The sequence below is a fragment of the Catharus ustulatus genome, chromosome 4 (genome assembly GCF_009819885.2).
Source record: "Catharus ustulatus isolate bCatUst1 chromosome 4, bCatUst1.pri.v2, whole genome shotgun sequence".
Taxonomy (NCBI): Eukaryota; Metazoa; Chordata; class Aves; order Passeriformes; family Turdidae; genus Catharus; species Catharus ustulatus.
Genome location: NC_046224.1, coordinates 61,084,480 through 61,105,937, shown reverse-complemented (window position 1 = coordinate 61,105,937; position 21,458 = coordinate 61,084,480). Strand labels below are relative to the sequence as shown.

Below are 21,458 nucleotides of genomic sequence, written 5' to 3'. Positions count from 1 at the left end.
GAGGGGGAGAGGCAGACCTGCTACTTGGGCCTTCTAATGTCTCTATGTGCAGAAAGCACCTTGCTTTCACTAAATGCTGACTTCTGACTTGAGGAAGGGCAGGTTGAGGACTCTTACAGGTATCACTTGAACAATCAGCCCTGGGAGGCACATCTGGAGAGCTGTGTCCAGCAATGGCACCAGAGCCACGGGCAGGGACTGAGCCCAGGGGGTTCCACCTGCACAGGAGGCACAACTTCTTCCCTGGGCAGTGCTGAACAGAGACCACACAGGGTGTGGAGTCTCCTCACTGGGGATATTCCAGAGCCAGCTGGACACAATGCTGTGTCCTGTGCTCTGGGATGGCCCTGCTGGAGCAGGGAGGTGGCACCAGGGACCCTCTGTGGTCCCTTCCAGCCTCAACCAGTTGGTGATTCTATGATCAGACATTTTTCAGGCAACACCCTGAGCAGGTTTCTGCTTTTCTTCTGGACTTGCTGAAAGGAAACAATGATTTCTTATCCTGCTTCCCCCATATGGAGAATGCAGGAAGATGGAGAGCTCTGGCCTGAATGCATCACACATTTGTGAATTCTGTACATACACACCAGCCTGCTGTAGGTATCCTGGCACATAAATCAGCTGGGCACCAGATGTAGTTTGGCTACAAGAGAGGAGCAAAATCTGGGGGCAATTTTTTTAGGACACTGGAAAAAATCTCTGTGCAGATTGGTTATTAACATAGACTGCAAGTTGGTCTAACTAAAGAAACAAACTTTAAATAACCCATTTGTCTCCAGAGCTTTTATAAAGATCAGACACCACAAATAAAATCTAACATATCCCTAAGTAAGGAATATAAGAGCAATGGTAACTAAAAACTGCTTTCTATAAGTGCTTTTGAATTCAAATATGTATCTAATGTGTATGTTAAGTAACTATAGTGCACACACCTGGCTTGTGAATGGTTATATGCCTGAATTTCCATCCTAAGAAATGTGTTAAACACTGTAAAATATGTCAGGTCAAGCACTTAAAAGAGAGAAAATGCCAGAAATTCAGTACATCCTGGAAAACTGTAGTTCATCTCTTCTGTGAGATTGTAAAGTGATAAATTCTAGAGCTGAGTAATCCTACTCCTTTTTTATCTTTTCCTCTTAAAGCACTTCTGTCTCAGCATGCTCCAAGTGCTCTGGCTGCTCTGTATTCATTCACTGCCATCTTCCTCACTCACTTCTCAGGCTCTGTGTGGCCTGAGGACACAATTATCAAAATCCTGTTCAGAAGAGAGAAGGCTTCATTTCCCCATGGGATTTCCTACAAGCAGGAGGTGTAAATCACCTCCCTGAGTCCTTCAATGCCACAGTGAGGGAAGATGTGCTTGACTGAGCATCTTGTACTCCTTGTACTTCAGCACCATGTCTGAAGGCTTCATGAGCAAGAGCATTTATCCCCAAAAACATCCTTTACTGATGGGGACATGAAGAAGATGTTAAAATAAGAAGTATTGCTCATGTGATAATAGAATTTGGAGGCTCCAGTTATTCAGAATTCTTAGGAACATTAGCATGTTCTGTATAGGGCACCCATGCAGCCACAAGGAGCACTCACAAATCCAAAGCTGGGATGCAAAGCAACACACAGCAGTGCCTAGTGCTGGCTCAGATTCCCGTGCCCTGAAAGATGGTGCTGCTGTAAAGCTCAGACCCACCCATGCACTGACAGCAGCCACTGGGAGCCCATCCCAAGTCTCACATTTGGCAGAAGGCAGCCGAGCCCGTGTGTGTCCTGCCATGTACCGCACACAACGTCTGCTCTAAAATTACCAGGGCAATAAATGGGACACTTCATCAAAGGGCATTTTCCTGACACTTGTGTGAGTCACCTCAGCCTAATCTCAGTTCCTGGAGCTCAGGGAGTGGAGGACAGCTGCAATAGTTTAGCAATTCTAGTGGGGACCATCGCAGCTTGCCAGCAAACTGCAGAGCTGTGTGCTGGCGTGGCTCCTGGGTTCCCTTCCAGTTCCAGCAGGGAATATTTTGTTGGCTTTAATTCCTGCAGTTAAACCCAGTCTCCACTTGTTGCCTTTAGGTCTCTTTCCTCTTTCCCTACCAAAGCTACTTTCAACTTCATTATTTGCCTGCAGTTTTTCCTTATCATCCCTGCTCCATTTCTCTGGCCACATCCTCACTCTTCATCACACATCTACTCACCAATCTACAACTACCTCTTCCAATTCCTAATCTACAGATTCCTGAGGAAACTGGTGAATTCAAGTTCTGAACCATGTATTAGGAGTTGTTTCTGTGTTTTGTGAGAAAAATCCTCCATTAAGAGCCAGCAACTCTCTTAGAAACCACCCAGAACCCAGATAACAAATGTGAGTACTGCACAGGCATAGAGGGGGCAAATAAAGCAATTTATCAGTTCAATTCACATTCATGGACAAGACCAGCCTTATGCACAAAGAGGTAACATTTTGTCCCCTCTAGAATTTCTATTAGCTATAGCAAGACAGGGATTTTCCATGTAGTCTCTACTTTTAAGTTACTAAATGCAAAAATCTGTAAATTAGGGGCTTTTAAATGCCAGAGTCTAAGAATTTATCAAACTGTGCCTTCTGTCTTCTGGACTGTTTTCAGTATTTGAGGTTCATACCCATTTTGCCCTCTCCCATGTTGAGTATACATTCCCCTTCTATGCTGTGGACACATTCCCAGTAAATTCTACTCTTTTGGGCAAAACTGCTTTGATACAAAGGCACTACTTGTTGTAACTTGGGATACACAATGCCAGTATTAGGTACTGGGACAGACCCAGGATTTAATAAGTAAGATAATGAAAGCCTTCAAATCATGCCAGCTTCCAGGTTCAGGTTTATGTGCTATTCCAAGAGTTATCTATAATAAAATTGTGACATTGGGAAAATAAATTGCAGGTATCTGATAAGACCTGAACCTGTACTACTAACACAGATCTACTTAAAGCATATGAGTTCACTGAAATCAAAGGAGTGACACTAGAAGGAGACCAAGATCCAGTGATGATCCTGCACAGGTTTGGTACTTCAGAATGGATTGAAATAAGGAGCCAGCCACTGCAGTTGTCCTTTTTTTTTTTTTTTCTCTTTGTTTCCCTGCTGTCCCCATCCTGAAGCCATTAAATGCCAGAACCACTGTTTGACAACTGACCTCAGAATAGTTTCCAGAACAACCAGCACGTTGACCAAAGACATCAGCAAATCAACACCTGCCCAGAAGAGAAAAAGTGGGCCACTGCAAATCTTTTCCTCTGCTTTGTGGTTTGACTCGGGCTTCAGCCAAGTGTTCCTTCCAGACAAGCCCCAAAATCCTTCTCCAAAAGGAAAGCAACTAACCCTGTTTCTCCCCGTGGGCACACACAAAAATTAAAACAAGGTTGTCTCCAGGGAAAGGAGTGGCTCTTTTGACAGCAGTGATGGCTGTTTACAGGGGCAGCTTGGTTCCAAAAGCTATTTTACCACCCCTTGTACTGAGCAAAGGGATAGAATCTTGTTCAGGATTCAGTTTCCACAACTCAAGCCCTGCCCTCAGGCACACGGGGTGTCACTCTGCAGTCAGACCTGGAAGCCAGCTCCCCAAAACTGTCTTACTCTCACACACACAAACAAGCACACATTTCATTGCATTCCCAACACTATTTGCCTAACCTTACAATGACCCAAATCTCCATTGGGCTTCCAAAATTTGTTGTTTTCCCCAATCTATATCTACTGACAATCTTTCAGCACCCTCTTCATCTACTCAAAGCAGAACTTAAAGTGAAGTTTATCTGCTTCCAAGACACTTTTCCTTCTGCCTCCTCAGGGTTCTGACAACAAGCAGCTCATTGTTTGTTGTTATTACCTTGGCAGAGACTCTGCTGAGAGAGCTGCTGCTTTCAAAAATCTACTCAGTAGCGTGGTCTCCCAGGGCTGCACATTGTCACATTTGCCAAGAGTGCATACAAAAATAATACAACATTTATCACAAAGAGGGAATTTGCTTTATTGTTTGGGATTTTTTTCCCTTGGGTGTTTTTTTCCCTTTTTTTTTCTTTTTCAGAAGTCCTCAGAGTTACTAGTCTGAAGTGGTTTAGATACCTGAGAAGCTGAAGTCCTGAAGACCTTTCTCTTGCTTCTTGGTAGAAAGATGACACATACATGTGTGACTTGTTGGCTACAAGTGGAACTGCATACAAAATTACCATGAGAGCTAGAAAATTATCTGACAGGTGGATAGACCTCGTGCAGAAGAGAATTTATAGTGTGCATGCACAGTTGGTGCTCTTGAAAGTAAGAATTTGTATAGTCCAGCCATGCATGCACCAGCTTTGCCACTGTCACCTCTGATGTCGCATAGGGCTTTCTTCTGGGAAGTAAGGAATTCAGTTTAATTCCCTTCTAAGCATGAAGAGGTTTTAAAACTTTACCCATTATTTATAAAGTGATTCAACAGGGAAAGTCAAAGAAGTAGAGGAAATTATAGAAGGAATTGTTCCCTGTGAGGGCAGTGAGGCCCTGGCACAGGTTTCCCAGAGAAGCTGTGGCTGCCCCATCCCTGGCAGTGTCCAAGGCCAGGCTGGATGGGGCTCTGAGCAAGCTGGGATAGTGGAAGGTGTCCCTGCCCATGGCAGGGGTGGAACTGGATGGTCTTTAAGGTCCCCTTCCAACCCACACCACATCACTCTGTGATTTTGTGATTCTTCATTTCACCCAGTAAATCACTTTGAAAGAAAAATAAATAATTCATTGCCTCAAAAGCCATGTCACTCCAGGTTAATCGATTCTTTCCTAGCATTTAGCTAGCTGTGTTTTCCACCAAGGCAATTGCTTTCCACTGTCAAATCACACCAGGGAAATTTTAAATTCAAAACAACAACAGAGAACCTGGATTTTCCTGTTGATTAGTACACTTAATTATCTAACAGAACGCAAATATTTGACTTAGTGACAGAACACAAAACCAAAACAAAGCCTTAACTTTCCAATATGCAGGAGGAAAGAGGTTGTATATGTGTGAATAGGTTTTTTGTATTTTTATTTGTGTTTTAACACCTGGAAAAGAAATGTTGCAAAGAGCCTTATTTGCATAGCAAAGGCCACCTGTAGGTGACTCCTGTAGAAGTGGTTGGGATAACTTGTCATTGCCACAAAAGACAGACAGACAAAATCTCTAGAATTCTATCTCTGTAAACTGATCCAGGCTTGACCCTCCTTTACACAAACTCTCAATTTGGCAACGTGAAAAAACTTAAAAATAGACACGATAGTTTCACTGCCAGGACAGTAGGACTGGGAAAAGGGGGTCTCAGCTTGAATGTGACCCAAGCCCTGAGTGAATGGAGGTGGTTCTTTCACAACTGTCTGCAAATGTGTGTTTACAGTCTCTCTTCAGGCAGCTGAGGGGTTTGCCAAGAGCTGGATATGCTCCCATGGAGCTTTAGCAGGGACTTGATCAGATTTCTCCTCTTTGCTCCAGTCTGAGACTCAGCAGCTCTGTTGTGTTTGAATTTTCACCACCCTTAACTAAAGAAAAAGGTCCTGCTTTTGAAAGAATTTTCTGGAAATATTTTATCCTTCCTGGAGTCTTCTTGGGTTTTTTTTTTCCAAGTGGTTGTGATAAAGAGCAGGGTTCTCATGGTGATAATCAGCCACCAGGTCTCAGTGGGAATCCCCACATTTAATTTACAGCCACTCCCTGGAACCCATTAACTGCCCCATGCCAACCATACACAGCATTTCAGGGGGCTGCCACGCCCTGGTGTGCAAGGGTCACTCAGCCCCCTGAAGAGCACTGGAGTGCTCCACAGTTTCTGATCCCAGCCTTCTGATCTGGAGGGTGGGAGTAACTTCCTCTTGCTTCCTCAGCTGGGCTGCCCTGAGCTGTTCCACAGGGCAGCTTGGACCCTGCAGCCCCATCCCTGATGCTTCAATCCAGCCACAATGCCCTGCCAGCCGGTGCCTTCATCACCTCACTCTGCTCAGCCCTGACTTTGAAAGCTTTCCAGCACAGCCTGCTTGATGCCTTTTTGACTGTCCTTTCCCACTGGCCAGCAGCACAGCAGCAGCTTTTTTCTGGTTTGGCTCAGAGCACCACCGCATTGCCTGAGCGTGCCCTGGTGGGCTCACACTGCTGAATTCACCACCAAAGCACTGGGTGGCCCAAGCCTGGAGATTCTGGGGTTTTCCAAGGGCCTGCACAAGCCTTGCCTGAGCAGGAGCTGTAGGGCTTCCAAGGAAAAGAGCAGGGCTGAGCATTAAAAGGCATGGGAATGACAACAAGATTGCACAAATCAGGTTTCCTCCAGATTGATCCCAAAGGACTTTGTTCACTCTGGTTTGGATTAAGTACTACTAAGAATTGCCCAACAGCCTAATCAGATAATGAGACATAGCTCCTACATCACCTGCACAGGCTCCCAAACAATACCTGGGGCGCATTGGCATCCACCATCTACATAAATCAGAGAATCACAGAATCACAGAAGTGTTTGGGTGGGAAGGAACCTTAAAAACAATTTCATTTCCATGCCCTGCCATAGGCAGGGACACCTTCCACTATCCCAGCTTGCTCAGAGCCCCAACCAGCCTGGCCTTGGACACTGCCAGGGATGGGGCAGCCACAGCTTCTCTGGGCACCCTGTGCCAGGGCCTCAGCACCCTCACAGGGAACAATTCCTCCCCAATATCCCATCTAACCCTGCCCTCTGTCAGTGTGAAGCCATTGCCCCTTGTCCTGTCACTCCAGGCCCTTGTCAAGGGTCTCTCTCCATCTTCCTTCCAGGCTCCCTTCAGGTGCCCCAACCTTACTTAAATCAAAAAGAAGGAGAAGAGGGATATAGGGATGTCCATGAGGAAGATTTAAGCATTTGCCTCTGAGTTGTGGTTATGATTTGTGTTCCATAACTCTCTGAAAAGGATTTAAGGCAGTCCCATCTCCTGCTCTTTCCCCTAATAACTGGACTTCTGTAAATTTATATTTCTGGTGCAAGAAGTCCTGATTTGTATGAAGGCAAGGACAGTATCGTTTAAAAAATGCCCATTGAAAGTAAAAGCTTACTCAAAAATCTGTATTAAAAGAAGTTCTTTTGAAAACAGCTCTGATTCATTTGAAAAACACCCAGGGTTTTGAAAAGGTTTGATAGAATTGAGTCAAACACCTTTTATAATATGGATTTTTCTGCAGTAAATTCTGTACATATCTGAAATGAAGTTACTTCTCATTTTTTGTGGACTCCAAGTTTAGTAAAGTATTTGCTATTTGACTTCAGGTGAATGAAATCTCTTTTATTCTAATGTGTAAGTTTAAAACAACTCCAAGTATCATGCCCACAAATGTAGGGACACTTTAAAGTGTTCCTTTGCTCTGCACACCCTTTTACAGGTATCTCTTGGATCAAAACCCCTTTAATTTCCAGTTCATTTTCTAAGAAGGTTGGACATTGGCATGGTTTTTGAATAGATGAAGAAAAACATCTCCTTTAGAAAATTACACAGCACCAGGAAACTGCTTTATTCTTTTTGTTTTTTTACTGTATTCAGAGGCATCTATATATGGAGAGAGATGCACGCTCTACATTTTACTTATGGCCAATTTCAGGCAGTGAAAATATTATTGTTTTCTAAAACCTCTCCACATTTTCACGCCAAGGTCATTCCCGAAGCTGATCCACCAAAACACAACGAGGAAATCAATTTTATATGAGAGATATGAGTGTCCCATTGCACTACACTGATGAGATGGCTGTGCTAACTCTTCAAACCTAATACCCAGTGTCATGGGCATGAAAACAAAAGCTGGTTATAGCACAAGTTTCTTTGGCTGGTGTTAAAAGCAACCAGAATAAAACCACAACTGGAAAAGCTTTTAAACCTTTCTCAAATAAAGTGGATATAAACCAATTCATTTTTTTAAGCACACCCCAGTTCATGCCAGATGCAACAAGGTGAACAGCTGGTCCTGCAGTTCTGATGTCTGGGCTGGAAACACTTCTTTATTCCTAGTCAAAATCATTAAGTTAAAAGGGAAAATGGAAATAACCCATTAACAAAGGCAACCAGCAAGATAAAAGCCAGAAAGAACTAAAGGGTTCTGAATACGAGTGAGTTTAGATTAAAGGCCAGTGAAATATGGAACCCAGCCCCATATAGATTTACCTGGCTCAGCTTGTGAAATGTCAGTGTAATAGGCTGCTGCTGGAAAGATAAGCAGGTCTGAAGAGGAGCTCTTAACAATGGGAACCTTGTTAGAAAAGTTTTCTATTGTACACATATATATTAGCTGCTATTGTCTTCCTTTATTAAGAAAATCTTGTCTTGGATTCTGAGATTGCAAAAACCCTGCCAGTTAATTCTGTTCTGTTTAGTCTGTATTTTGAACTACATTTTTAACAAAAGAAATCTAAATATATCTTTGCTTTAACTGGAAAATCTTCCCAGTTGATTCTTGCTGCTAGATACAATGAGGCATAGAAAATGAATGCAGTGGGCATTTCCAGATGGTGAATCAGTTTTTTAGTGATAGCCATCAGTGAAATCCCTATCGTACTTCAAAGGTTGCATGGAAAGCGCTGGGTGTTTGTGTCAGGGAGAAGAGATATTAGATCTCCTTACCCTAACCAAACCACAGGAGAAGCACAAAGGGTGCTCTTGGAGTGAGCCCCAAACAAAGGCAGAAAATCTCTTCTTACAACAACAAATTTGTATTTAGTATATGCCGTAGGGTATCAAGTGAGCTGGGCAAAGCAGTGTGTCTGTCCCCCAAAAACATGCTTTTCTTCTCCACTTTTGTTGAGGAATTGCCTGCATGAGGCCTATGTATTCCCATTTACTATGGCCCTGAGAACAAAGGATCCTTCTGCACGAGGATGAACCCAGACTAGGAGCTGGCTTTCCATTTAAAGCAAATAAAAATAGGGAAGATGTTTATTACAACATCCACTGTAAAGTGTTACAAGAAAGAGGTTTTAGGTGACAGAGCCTTTATCAGGTACTGATAAAATGTTTAATTACATCACCATTCATAGCTGGAAGCAGATGAATAATACTCAGGTGTAAAACTTTAATTAGCCTGGAACTTAGTGTTCATTTTAACAAGGCAAATCACTTGAGATAGCATAAAAGACACTTTCAGCTAAGTTACCTTTTCAGTAATGAGCTCTATGTACTAATATATGGATAATATATATATTAACACATATAAAATTTATGATTCATACAATATCTCAACACAGTAGCAATGTATGGGCTGTCACTGCATGCTGCTGCACAACATATTTTTAATAACAAAACTGGAATCAGGTTTACTTAAATCAAAACCCTTTAAATCAATGTCATCATTCAATAACCTAAATCATATTTATGTAAAATCCTAGTTCAATTTTATTTTATTTTTTTAACATGGCCTTTATGAAGTGTGCCAGTCTTGGTAAAAAAATCTGTTCAGATCTCAATTTCCATATTTTCCAAGTGTGAAGACTTTAAATGTGAAACCTTCAGAATCTTGAAAGCTGGTTAGCGACATTAAAAAACATTTAAAGGTAATGAGTACTCTACTGCTTTTGAAAATAGAATACTTTGACACGTCAAGAAAACAGCAAGAGCCTTGCAAAAATCTAGCAACTAATTAAAATTTTTGGCTGCTCTCAGGTATGGAAAATTTTATTTAGTTATTTATTATTTGACAATGCAGTAGTGCCTGGACAACATCAAGCAACATCTTCTGCCTTTTGACACTTCTTCAATTATCCAGTCCCATTATTTACTAGGTCCTATGAAGTACCAGGGGTCAGAAAACTTGTGCCCAACTCCAATCTCTACTTCCAGAGCTAATGTGCTACATTTCCTTTCTTAGCAGGAAAAAAATACTTAAAATTATTTAGCAGGAAAAAAAGAGCTTTTCAGGAGCAGCCCTTTTGTCACTCGTGTTGCTCTTACCAGCAAGTGGTTGTCTGGTCAGGGATAACATGACAGGAGTAAGCTGCAAAGAGGACACATCTTATTAAAGTTGTGGCCACCCACTTTGCTCCCTTACTCCATCTGGCTTCCCACACATCCTGCCTGCCAATCCTTTATTGTGCTAACAGGAATAAATGAGAATCAATCATGAAATGGCAGGCATAGAATTTCCCTCTCATCACAGAAGCCATAAAAATTGAATTTTCAGAGGTGGAACAAATAGAAAGTCCCCATTATTAAGTTTGCAATTGGTTTTTACTGGGTTGAAATTCACCTTTCCCTTAAAAGACAGAGATTTGTACTGAGCATTGATCACCACTTGTGGTTTTTCCTCATGAGGTGGAAAAGCACATTTTTCCACTGCTTTTGGTTTCCCTGGTTACTTGAGCAAGTTACTTCTTGAAGTTTTTATGGTTTGTGGCATCACATTACACAAACATGAGTTATTATTGATGCACCACGGCTTTGAGCCTCTGAGAATGATAAGTAGAAAGAAAATCCCCTTTTGATGTAGCAGTTGCTGAAAATTCCAGCTGAGGTCACTGCTCTGAAGAACAGCTCTCTGTTCACAGCAAGGACAGACTTGTCAGGGGGTATTTTTAATGCTTTGGATAGTTTCTATGTAAATATTAATTGGTGGATCCTGCACAAGGGAGTGCACCACTAAGTTTCCACATGCTAATATTGAGTAATCCAATGAGTCAACACCAGTTGCAGAGATTTCTAGAGACTGGATACCCTGGGTTCAGCACCATTTCCCCCCACCTCACAGCAATTTTGCAAACTTCCAACAATTTTCACAACGAAGCTATGAAAAGTAGACCTTGTATCAGGTATCCACATCTGGGTTTTCTCAAAGTAATTGCATGTAAATGGACCAGGGGCAGAGGATTTAATTACAAAGCAGCACCCCATGTTTCAGAGGTGAGAGCAAGCACTCAGCTTTGGTCCTTGAAACAATAATCAGCAGCAGTCTGTGTACCTCCAGCTGGAGAGTGAAAAGGAGGGATTTAAGGAGTATGCTCAGTTTCCTGTACAACAGCATGATGCATATGTGTGCATAAATATCCACATAAAATGCTGTGAGAATTGGGATTGTTAAGGCTTTGGGGTGACCTCATTGTGGCCTTGCAGTGCCTGAAGGGAGCCACAGGAAAGATGGAGAGAGACTCTTGACAAGGGCCTGGAGTGACAGGACAAGGGGCAATGGCTTCACACTGACAGAGGGCAGGGTTAGACTGGATATTGGGAAGGAATTGTTCCCTGTGAGGGTGCTGAGGCCCTGGCAGAGGTTTCCCAGAGAAGCTGTGGCTGCTCCATCCCTGGAAGTGTTCCAGGCCAGGCTGGATGGGGCTCTGAGCAAGCTGGGATAGGGGAAGATGTCCCTGCCCATGGCAGGGGGTGGGAAGTGGATGGTTTCTAAGGTTCCTTCCCACCCAAACCATTCTGTGATTCTATGATTTGTACAAAAACACTCTCACACATCTCAAAGTCCATCAGCCTCGGAAATCTGCACGAGCAGCCAGCCCAGCAAAAGTGACATCCCACTTTTGAAAGAGTGCAGAAAAGAAATGCATTGTGCTAGCTGTGTCCTCCCAGCTGTAGAACTCCAAAACCAGCATTCCAGGGATATTGCAGATATTGGATAGACCCTGTCATACCGACCTTGCACAAAAAACCATCGAGGTGGGAGGCAGGGGACAAAGGACCTCCAGGATGAGGTGGAACCTCTTCCCTGTTTGTGGCCCTGAGGGCTGGGAGGTGAAGGTCTGTGGTGGGTTCAGAGCACACAGCCCATGGCAGCGGCAGCAAGAGGAGCTTTAATGAGAGAAGCATTAAGAGCCTTTGACACCTTTTAGTGAAATCATGATAAAAATAGTGCTAGGTCATGTGAAACTGCACAGAACAATGTTGTTTATACTCAGGCAGTTGAAGCAACCAATGAACAGTGTGGTTTCAGCTGCTTGGTTTGTTTCAAGTGTGATGACCCTTAAAATAGACGAAAATATATCTGTTGATGCTGGGCATTAGACATCCTTCTAAGCCACAAATGCACCCTTCTGTTTCTAACCTTCCCAAAGGGGCAGAACTGAGGTTACAGGTTTGGGTGCCTGCCGTTTCAGACAGCCAGTTTTGGAAATGATAGAAAACCCACAAGGTCACACAAGGGATTTTTGGTGGAGCTCAGATTAGACTCAGGATGATTTGATATCTTACAGCATCTCAGTTCAGCAACAGTTTCACTGGGATCATGATGTAAAAACCCAATTGTTTTGGGGTTTTTTTTTCTTTTTTTTGCTTCATTTGGGTTGTGGGTTTTTTTGTCTGTTGTAATAACGTGGAGCTACCTTGCTTTCTATCAGGAGAGATTGTTTCTACTTTAAAATTGCTCATGAAAAAGAAATCGATCTTCAAGAAGTCAAAAATAATTTTCTCAAACAGATTTCACATTACACAAGATAAATTGGTTAATAGTTTTATTCTGAACCTGGATTATCCTTCTAAACTGTTTTCCTGAGAGTATATCACCAGAATGCTAAATCATGGTATATAAATGTGCATATCAGATCTGAATAGTACATCCAGTTCAAAAACAAATAAACATTTTCTTTCCTTGGTTTGTTAATGCATTTTTTTTAGCATTTAATGCATTTTTCCTAGACAAAAAACATCCTAATATACTGTTAGACTAAGATGTTCAGGATTTGTTGTTTGTTTTGTTGTTTTGGTTTTTTTTAAATTTTATTTTTAAGGCCACTAATGCATGCCTGACCTCAAAAGAATATTTCCTTTAATTAGAAAATGCTCCTAGCTAGAGATGTCAAACCCTAGTTTCAAATAAGAAATGCCTAGTTAAACAAGCCAAAGAGGAAAATCTCTTAATCCATAACTTTAATCATATCAGATATTTTACATAACCAAAAATGTACTTAAATCAAATTGCTGTCCAATTCAAGGAATAGGGAATAATTTACTTGAAGTGAACTTGTAAAGTCTGACAGATATGTTTTAGCCCAAGGAATTCTTACTCTGAAGAAAAGCAGCACATACATAGAGGCAAAAAAAAAAAAAAGTTTTCGAATCTTCCAGTAAACCCTTAAATAAATGGATTTTTTTTTAAAAGGTGAACTGGGAATTAATAACAGACACACATAATTCAATGTCCTGTCACAGCCATCACAAAGGGAAGTAAATTTCCTGACTAGCTTGGGCTGTCCAGGCTCAGTGTGGTTTATTTGCTGGTAAGAGATGCTACTCCCTGGCTGTAATGAGAACAAGTAGCCTCAACTGAGAATCACTGGGCCAATGACAAAAAACATTCTGTGCTGTGAGGTTTTATAGCCAAATTGGAGCTCTGGTTTAGGGGCAGAAACATGGCACAGGCAGAATTTTATGCTGCCTCATAAACCTCAAAATCTTTGGGCAAGATAAGACAATCCCTCCCCAGAATCCCACAAGAGACTGAGACCTGGATGTGAGGGCAGGTCGTGGTAGGTGACTTTGAAAAAACACTGCTATTATTAATATGGGATAATAAATAGTATTGCTAGGAAAGGTGTAGGGTTACATGGAAACAGGGAACAGCTGAATAGTATTAAATCAACAAAGCCAGCCTTGTGACTCCGCCGGCCCTAATATTTGTGAACTTGTGTATCCTGGAGAAAACCTGGCGTGCTCCTTCCCTTGCCTCGCCTGGATTTGGAACCCAGGCACCACCCCCGTGCCTACCCCCACCACTTCCACCCCCTCAGCACAAGGTTAGAGTGGCAGAAATGTGTTTGATGGGCAGGCAGGCCAAGGATCGTGTTCCTTTTCACCCTCAGACCACACCGTGACCTCCAAGAGCTTATTTAGATCTGCCCTTGGCTGTTCTCAGCCCCAAGAGGAGTTTCTCTGCCCCCCTATGGACCTTCAACCCTGCTTTTCACAAAAAAATTATAGCATACAGCCTGTTCTAGAAATAGCTACGAGGCTGCAGACAAATAAATGGCAAATATCTGCTTGAGAAAAAACAAGAATGACCAAACTCACTGCTTTTCCTTTAAAATGCAACATGGAATTTTAGTAACACAATTAAGCAGAAGGAGTAGACACTTTAAATATCCCTGTGAGTGCAACAAGGCTTCAAATATGCTTTCCCTGACAAGTTAATTCCAACTTATTAATTATGTCTATATCTTAATTGGCTGTCACAGAAGTGAGTATAATGACTGTGTCTACACTCAGGCTTCTTTAAATTGTATTATCACTGGGACTTCCATGGTCCTTGGGGCCACACAGACCTGAGCCCCTCTCAGAGCTTCTCCTGGGGTCTCGTGGGAAGATCCTTCTATCCCTCCAACTCCAGAGAGGAAAGGAGAGTGGTTTATCCCCTGTCCTCCTTGAAAACCACTGAGTTCTCTACATGCAGCAATAGAATTGCTGGGCTTTCACCTCACCCTCCAGGAGAAGCCCCACTTATAAAACACAGCCACGATCACATGAGGCATTTAAATGCCACATCAGCACCTGGGTTAAAGGAAAATCTGTGTCCCTTCCCTGCCTCTAGCATTTTGTAGGACATGAGCCCCTTCTGTTAAGACTCAGTATGTTACAAGTCTTTAGTGATGCCTCCACATAAAGAATTACACCATGAATTAAAAGGATGGAGAACAAAAAATACCGACTATGAATAGTCAGTCACTTTGATGCCCCTTTGTGAAGCACTGGGAAAGTATCTCTTAGTGCTGTTTCTCACAGGGGTACTAGAAGTCAGTTTAGAACACAGGGAAAACACAATCCATTTTCAGAGAGACTTTCCAAAGCACAAAGTGGATCTTGGCATCAGTGAAATGTCTCACCAGAGGAGTGAGCATTCCTGAGGACATTATTTCACCTAAACCATCCAGAAACCATTTCAGGGTTTACTTTCTTAAGTATGCATGGGAAGAAGTTTTCTTTGCTTGGAGTTTGTGGCAGGGGAGAGATTTTGCTCTTTTTTCCTCCCTTTGTATAGTTAACATTCCTTTTACTGTAATTCAAGCACACAACATCTGAAAAAAAGCACGGAGTTTATCAGTGTCATCCTCCACTTTTTCCAGATTTGTCTGGATTTACGAGTGAGACATTGTCTAGCCAGGAAACCACAGATACCAATTCAATCCGTTTAAAAACTGATACAGCAAAATGTTGGGCTCACATTTGAGTAGGAAGCAGCTGCACTGTGTCAAGATGTCACTGACCTTTGCTATTTGTTAGCAGTGTCCTGGCCAAGTCACAGCAGTGTCTGGGGAATGGCATGTGGGAGCATTTCTCACATGCTTCAGGGTAATTTCCAGTGCTTCCACTTCCCTACAATATGCACACAAAGAGGCAGAATTTCCCTGGAGAGCCTGAGAAGAGCAACTGCATTCTGACCAATGGATGTGGTGGGGAAATCCTTCACAGAAGGGGCAACAGCATCATAAAACACTGCAGCTGACTGTGAAATGTCCACAGAGAAGCCTCAGGAAAATAAAAAATACCCAAACCAACAAAAACAATCAAACAAACAAAGCTTTATTTCAGCCCTTTGAAGGTGTGACCTCATATCAATCATTGTTAACTTGAGATAAAATAAAACAAATGTCATTAAACTGGGACAGTGTGAGATCAGCATTCATTTAATCACATTGATGTTGAGCTTGTTTCACCAGTTCAGGTTAAATCAGCATCACACAAAGTCCAAGGCGCTGTAAATTTACAGGTAGAAAAAGAAGCGTCCATTTGTCATAAAGAGCATATTGTTGAGCCTCATCTACACCTAATTCTGCACCGGGTGAACTGAAAGGGTATTTTTAGATGAATTTTTTTAGCTGTGGTATATTAATTTTGTTAGCTGTGATATTGTATCTATAAATCTATGAGCTGCATCTCATTTATTCTAATGTGTGGGGTTTTTTTCACTACTTGGCAATAAAAAGCAGTCTTGAAACAGGAAACAAGCACAATTGAGGTCAGTGGGATACCTCATGTGCTTACAGCACTTTCAGCACCTCTGAGAGCTGGATAAAAGTGCCAAGTGACACAGAGCAGAGCAGAGCAGAGCACCACTGTGCTACACCCCATGTTCACATTGCTGGGCTCAGAGAAGAAACATGGGTACAGCTGAAAGGGGGAGAACTGGGAAATTGTGCCAGGCTAGAATTTGTTCTCTCAGCTAAGTAAAAACTCCTAGAAACGGAGGGAGAGGAATGAGACAAAGCATAATATATGGCATGTGACTCCTTCCACCTTTGAAAGGCAGGCCAGAGAAGGGACACACTCATCTTTTGCACTAAATCCCACATCTCAAGCACTTTTAGGTAGGCTTGAACACCTTTCTGTGGAGCTCAGAAGACAAGCAACCCATGGAGCTGTGGCTCAGCAGTCCTTGCATTCTGTGTAGGAAAACTTGATTTGTACAGTCCTGACTTTGCAGATGGGCCATGAGCACCTGGGATTCGTGTCCATACCGTTGTAAAATGTTTTCAGTAAAAAATATGGTATTAGCAGGAACAGTTTGTGGTCACTCACTGGTAAAATATCTCCAAGGCTACAAATGTTCCTGCACTCTCATGCTGAGGATAATGGGCAGACAGTCAAAAGGTTATATCTTTGAAATTAAAAAAACCTCGGGTTTTTAAGAGACAGAGCTTGAAAAGATTGTGCTAAACCCTGTGATCCATCAACACACCAGGATATTTACATCTCCTCAGAGCAGACTGAAAAAGGAAACATAATTTTCACCAGCATTTCTGTCCCATCTATTTTTTCCCACCGCCTCCTGTGTACTGTAACAATGCATTTGGGAAAGTAGGTGTTCATCCCATACCTCCTGATCAAATTTTGTTTACTGCCTTCTTTCCCAGACTTCAGATGAGTAATGGAGATGCCTTGGGTGGCCGCGAAAAGCCGAGCGGGGGTGGTGATGGGGCACCAGGGAAAGGACAGGCAGGGCTGGCAGCCGTGCCCTCCAGGCCAGCAGCACATCCCAGCCAGGCCTTTACCTTTCATGGAGCTCAGAGCCCCATCTCCACCTTAGGAAGGAAATGGATGGGAGCAGGGACAGCCCAGGCCCACTGGGGCACACCCAGGGCAGCAGCTGCTAAATCAGTTCTGCAGAGGAGCCAGTCACAGGCAGGGGGGAGGGAAAGAAGCACACTTTGGATCCTTGGGAAAAGGGAGTAGAGTGTGCCCTCTATGGCTCAGCCACCCCTGCCAGCCACAGGGGACAAGTCAAAATTTCAAATTCAATACAGAGCCCAGCCTGTCTTCTCCATGAAGCTGCAGGATGGCAGAGGCCAATTCCATCCACCTGCAGCATGCTGGAATTTCATGGCCTTCATTGGTCCATTACACAGGATAGCTGCACCTCTTCCTTGAGCATCTCCCTCTTTGCAGCTCCTTCCTCACCTTAATCCCATTTCTATCCAGGCTGCTGGATCAGCAGGTGAAATGCCCTTTAACTGAGCCCTTAGCTGGAAATGTCAACATAATGTGAAAGCAACTGTTCTGACTGATTAGGTGATTTTAGTCACATAAAACCAGCTCAGTAATTTCAGAAAAAAAAATTCAAAACAACCACAACACTGGGGTCTTGACATGGTACTTTGTAGCATCAGAAGCCTCAGGGGAGGATCTTTAAAGTGTGAAAAGTGATTGGAGATGTCTGAAAAGGAAATGCTCCTTTCTTCCTGTGATGGATGATCCCAGCAGCACTGAACCATGACATTGATAGAGATGGAGGGAATTATTTTGTACCAGATGAAGCAAATAAATGACTTAATGTGAGAAAAGCTCAAGACCTTAAAAGGGTTTTGCATTCAGCTGTTAACAAAAATAATGCTGGTAATATAAAATAACTTACTGTAGTGAGAACTAATTTACATTCTAAATAGGGCTAAAAATGTGGGGACTGAAGTGATAAATATTAGGGAATGTCCTTCTGGATTGACTAGCAATTCAGAAAAGGAAATTTCAGCCAATCTAAAAAGACATAACCTTTGTTACAGTATGTCCTGCATCAAAAAATCACAGAAAATTTTTGGTTTTTTGTACTGATTCATCCTTGCAGCATTTCATTTAACACACTGGTTTGTCACAGTCAGACTTTATTAGGGAGACAGTAATGTTTTAAATAATGTTTTAGAATTTGTACACTGCTTATGCAAAAAAAAAATCAGTAACTGAGGTGCATTTACTTAATGTACCATCAAACTCACACTTTGCAGGGAGTCATGCTATATGTTCACATATGTTTTACTCTCCTTCACCTTGTGTGAACTTTATGTAGCTAGGAACCTAAATTAGCACTTTGTTTCTTGGTTAGCAAATTGATAGGAGTGACTCTATATCCCTGTACTGCCAAAAGCTGCAAGTGATTAATTCTCTGATTCATTGCCTGGCAAAACAGCTCCCAAAACACATCTCTGTCTATTTTAGGAGTAACAGGAGTGTATATAAAAAAATGTATGGGGATGTAGAAGCATGGATAAGGAGCAGCAACCACTGACTGGACCATCAGGCACAATCCAGAACATGTCAAGACCCTTAAATTTGAGAATGTGGGTGAAGGAAAATGACTGCTGGTGTCGAGTGGTGCCCAGAGCTGGGGGCTGAGGCAGCTTCCGTAAATTCCCCTCCTGTTTATCCCACTCCTTGTTTATTTTGGGAGCCTGCTTGGCTTGTGGCTGTGAGAGGGGATGTTAAAAAGGAGCTGCCAGGCTCAGTGAGGTTTTCCCAGCTGGCCCATGGGGAGGACAAGCAGGATAACAAGGGGAAAGGGGGAGCTGCAGGGATCTGCACCTCCTGGTGCCCTGGGCACACCTTGGGCAGGGGGCTGCAGGGCAGGACAAGTCACAACCACTGCCTTGAAGGCTCAGCTAAAGGCAGAAGATGATGCCCTTCTTTTCCAGGCCACTGTGCCACTGGCAAAGAGTGATTCCTGCTTTTTGAGCTTGGAAAGAGAAGATGAAGCAGTGACTCAACGAGCCTGGGCACTCCAAATAATGCCATCAGCACAAGGTGAGTCATGAACAGGTGATGTCTGACCCCAAAATAGCCAAAGACTGCAAATCAAGGAATGAATCTTTCCTCTGATTTTAAGGAACCGTTTGTATCTTTTTTTCCCTGTTTTCCTACAGGTTGGACTATGCCCTGTTACTGTTCTCTCCGATGTTTTGAAGTTCTAAGCATGTGTCTGAGCACACACAGAGGAGCTCTTATGAAAAAGACATCTGTCACCATTTCCTAAACTTATAAGACATGCAATTCCTGCTTTCAAAATTGTCAGGCATCTGGCAGGGAAAAGATCTGGCAAAGGCCATGCTGTACTCTGCAGGAGGAAGTGAAACTACCTAAATACTACAGGATCAAAAAGCAAGTAAATTGAGAGAGGTCACATCACCCATATCATATTTGATGTGGTATCACAGAAACCCAGGAGTCTAAATTTGCTTCAAGTACTCTTGAGTAAACAAGTTTGGGTTTGATGTTAAGAATGTTTAATTAATGCAATTAATCATTTTACTAAAAATGTTCCCGTCAAAGGTTTAGCATTAAATGGAAAAGTGTCTTCTCAAGAGATTAGTTTCACAGATCTGTCTTCATGCTCTGTTACTTTTTTTGCATGATTATTGACATTATTATATTCATTTGGTGTCTTTTCTTTGGGACAGATCTCCCTAATTTCCCACTTAATTAATTGTTTTTCAGGCAATTGCAATTGTGACTCTAACCTGCTCAAATTAATGATTAGAATATCTGAACTTTGTGATACATTTATCTGATTTTCAATTATTTTATAGATTAAGACATAATTGAAAAAAAATAATAGTTACTTTCAGAGATGTTTTTCACCATTTTGAATTGTCTTAGGCTTCTAGGGAAAGATCAGCAGAACGAGAGAGGCTGGGTTCAAAGCTTCTGCACCTCCCAAGAACACTCTCAAGTACCTGCAGAGCTGTTCTGAGCTACCATCACCCACCAGCCTTGCTGAGCCTTGTCACCAGCAGAGCTCAAAGCAGCTGCTCTGAAACTTCCAGGGAAATTCAGCCCAAATCCTGTTCGCTTTGCCAGAACAAGTGTAGAACACATTAATAGGCTTGTTTCACCCTCTTAATAAGATTATGAAAAGGGGAAAGTTCATTTGAGAAGTAAAGAGGACTACAAGGCACAAAACATTCATTATTTGTAAGGGGAGGTTGTTTTGTTTAATGCAAACGTGTCTGTAACTGTGTTTGAAACCTTTGGCTGAATTAATTATCCTTGTAAATCATTCCAGATAACAAAGCTCCAAACTAAGAACCCTTTTTGTACCAGATAAAGCTGTGCCACCTTTCTCAGTTCTGTGAGCCAATCCACTACCAAACCTGGAGCCAGGCACTGAAGCTGAATATGAAACTGCGAAATACTCAGGAGCACCTGCAAGACTGCAGCCAAAGAAGGGAAGAGCACTTGGGAAGGCATGAAAAAAAAATAGGGGATATCCTGAGGGTCTAAATTATTGTAATGGATAGAGACAGGCACCTGCTGGAAGTGACAGTTCTCCACAGGGTGCTGAACACGAGAGATCTCTAGGGAGAGAGATCAGTTTGAGGAGCTGGGAGTCTGATATGTCAAATCTCACTGAGAAAAACAAAAGGAAACCCCACAGTTACCAAACCAAGCACAGATAGTTCCTCTCAAGCCACAACATTGACACTTCACTGTAACAAAACACTTAATCCTGTGAGTAAGGATTAGCACTGCATAGGCCCTGTCCAGAGAGCTCGTTGCTACAGATTGTTCAAAATTAATTGATTTCCTTGCATCAACGCTCTATGAGAATGATTTGTTTTGCTCCATGCACCTAAATTTTGCTAGGAAAGGTTAGGTTGGACCAATTAAACACAACTAAATTGCGATAACTTGGGTAAAGGTTTCCACTGGAACTGTGATTTAAATAACTTATTTTTCTTTGATAATATGCAAAATGTTTTGATTAAGAATACTGTTACTGACAATATACAGGGCTTGTGAGGCCTTGAGGGATGTCTTGGCTGTTCCATGTGCCTATATCCTCACAGGAAATGGGGATACCTGGCTGAATTGTGTAGTCCATAAAGTATGCACATATCCCCACAACTTGTTCCCCTACACAGCCAGAGGTTGGGGACTGAAGTCCTTCCTTCTCCCCTTAAAATAAAAAAAAATGAGGGGCAACAAAGATTTCCAGTCACAAAAATTATGGGTTTAGTTTAACTGTTCCAACAAACCTGCAACAGAAAGCAACTGGTTGAATGAGGAAAAGATGTTTCTTTCCACCTAGCCCAAAGCCTGATTCCAGATCTGCCCTTGGTGTGTTGAGGTCCCTTTCCCTTTTCCTGTCCTGGTTTAACCCCACCCCACTCATTCACCCCTCACCAGAGGAATCAGAGAGAGGATCAGAAACGTAGAAGTGAGAAAATTCATGGGTTGAGACAAAGATGGTTCAACAAGAAAAGCAAAAGCTACCTGCACAAAT

The 21,458-nt window shown here is 42.4% G+C and overlaps 1 long non-coding RNA gene across 1 annotated transcript in view; it reads left to right on the top strand.

Annotated features, from left to right (window-relative positions):
* LOC116995377 overlaps positions 1 to 19,452 on the top strand; it is a 173,577-nt gene extending 154,125 nt beyond the window's left edge. Inside the window, exons 5-6 of the long non-coding RNA XR_006162963.1 lie at positions 18,871 to 18,979; positions 19,099 to 19,452. This is a non-coding gene — a long non-coding RNA (uncharacterized LOC116995377). The remainder of the gene's footprint in view (positions 1 to 18,870; positions 18,980 to 19,098) is intronic.
* Positions 19,453 to 21,458: the final 2,006 nt, after the last annotated feature.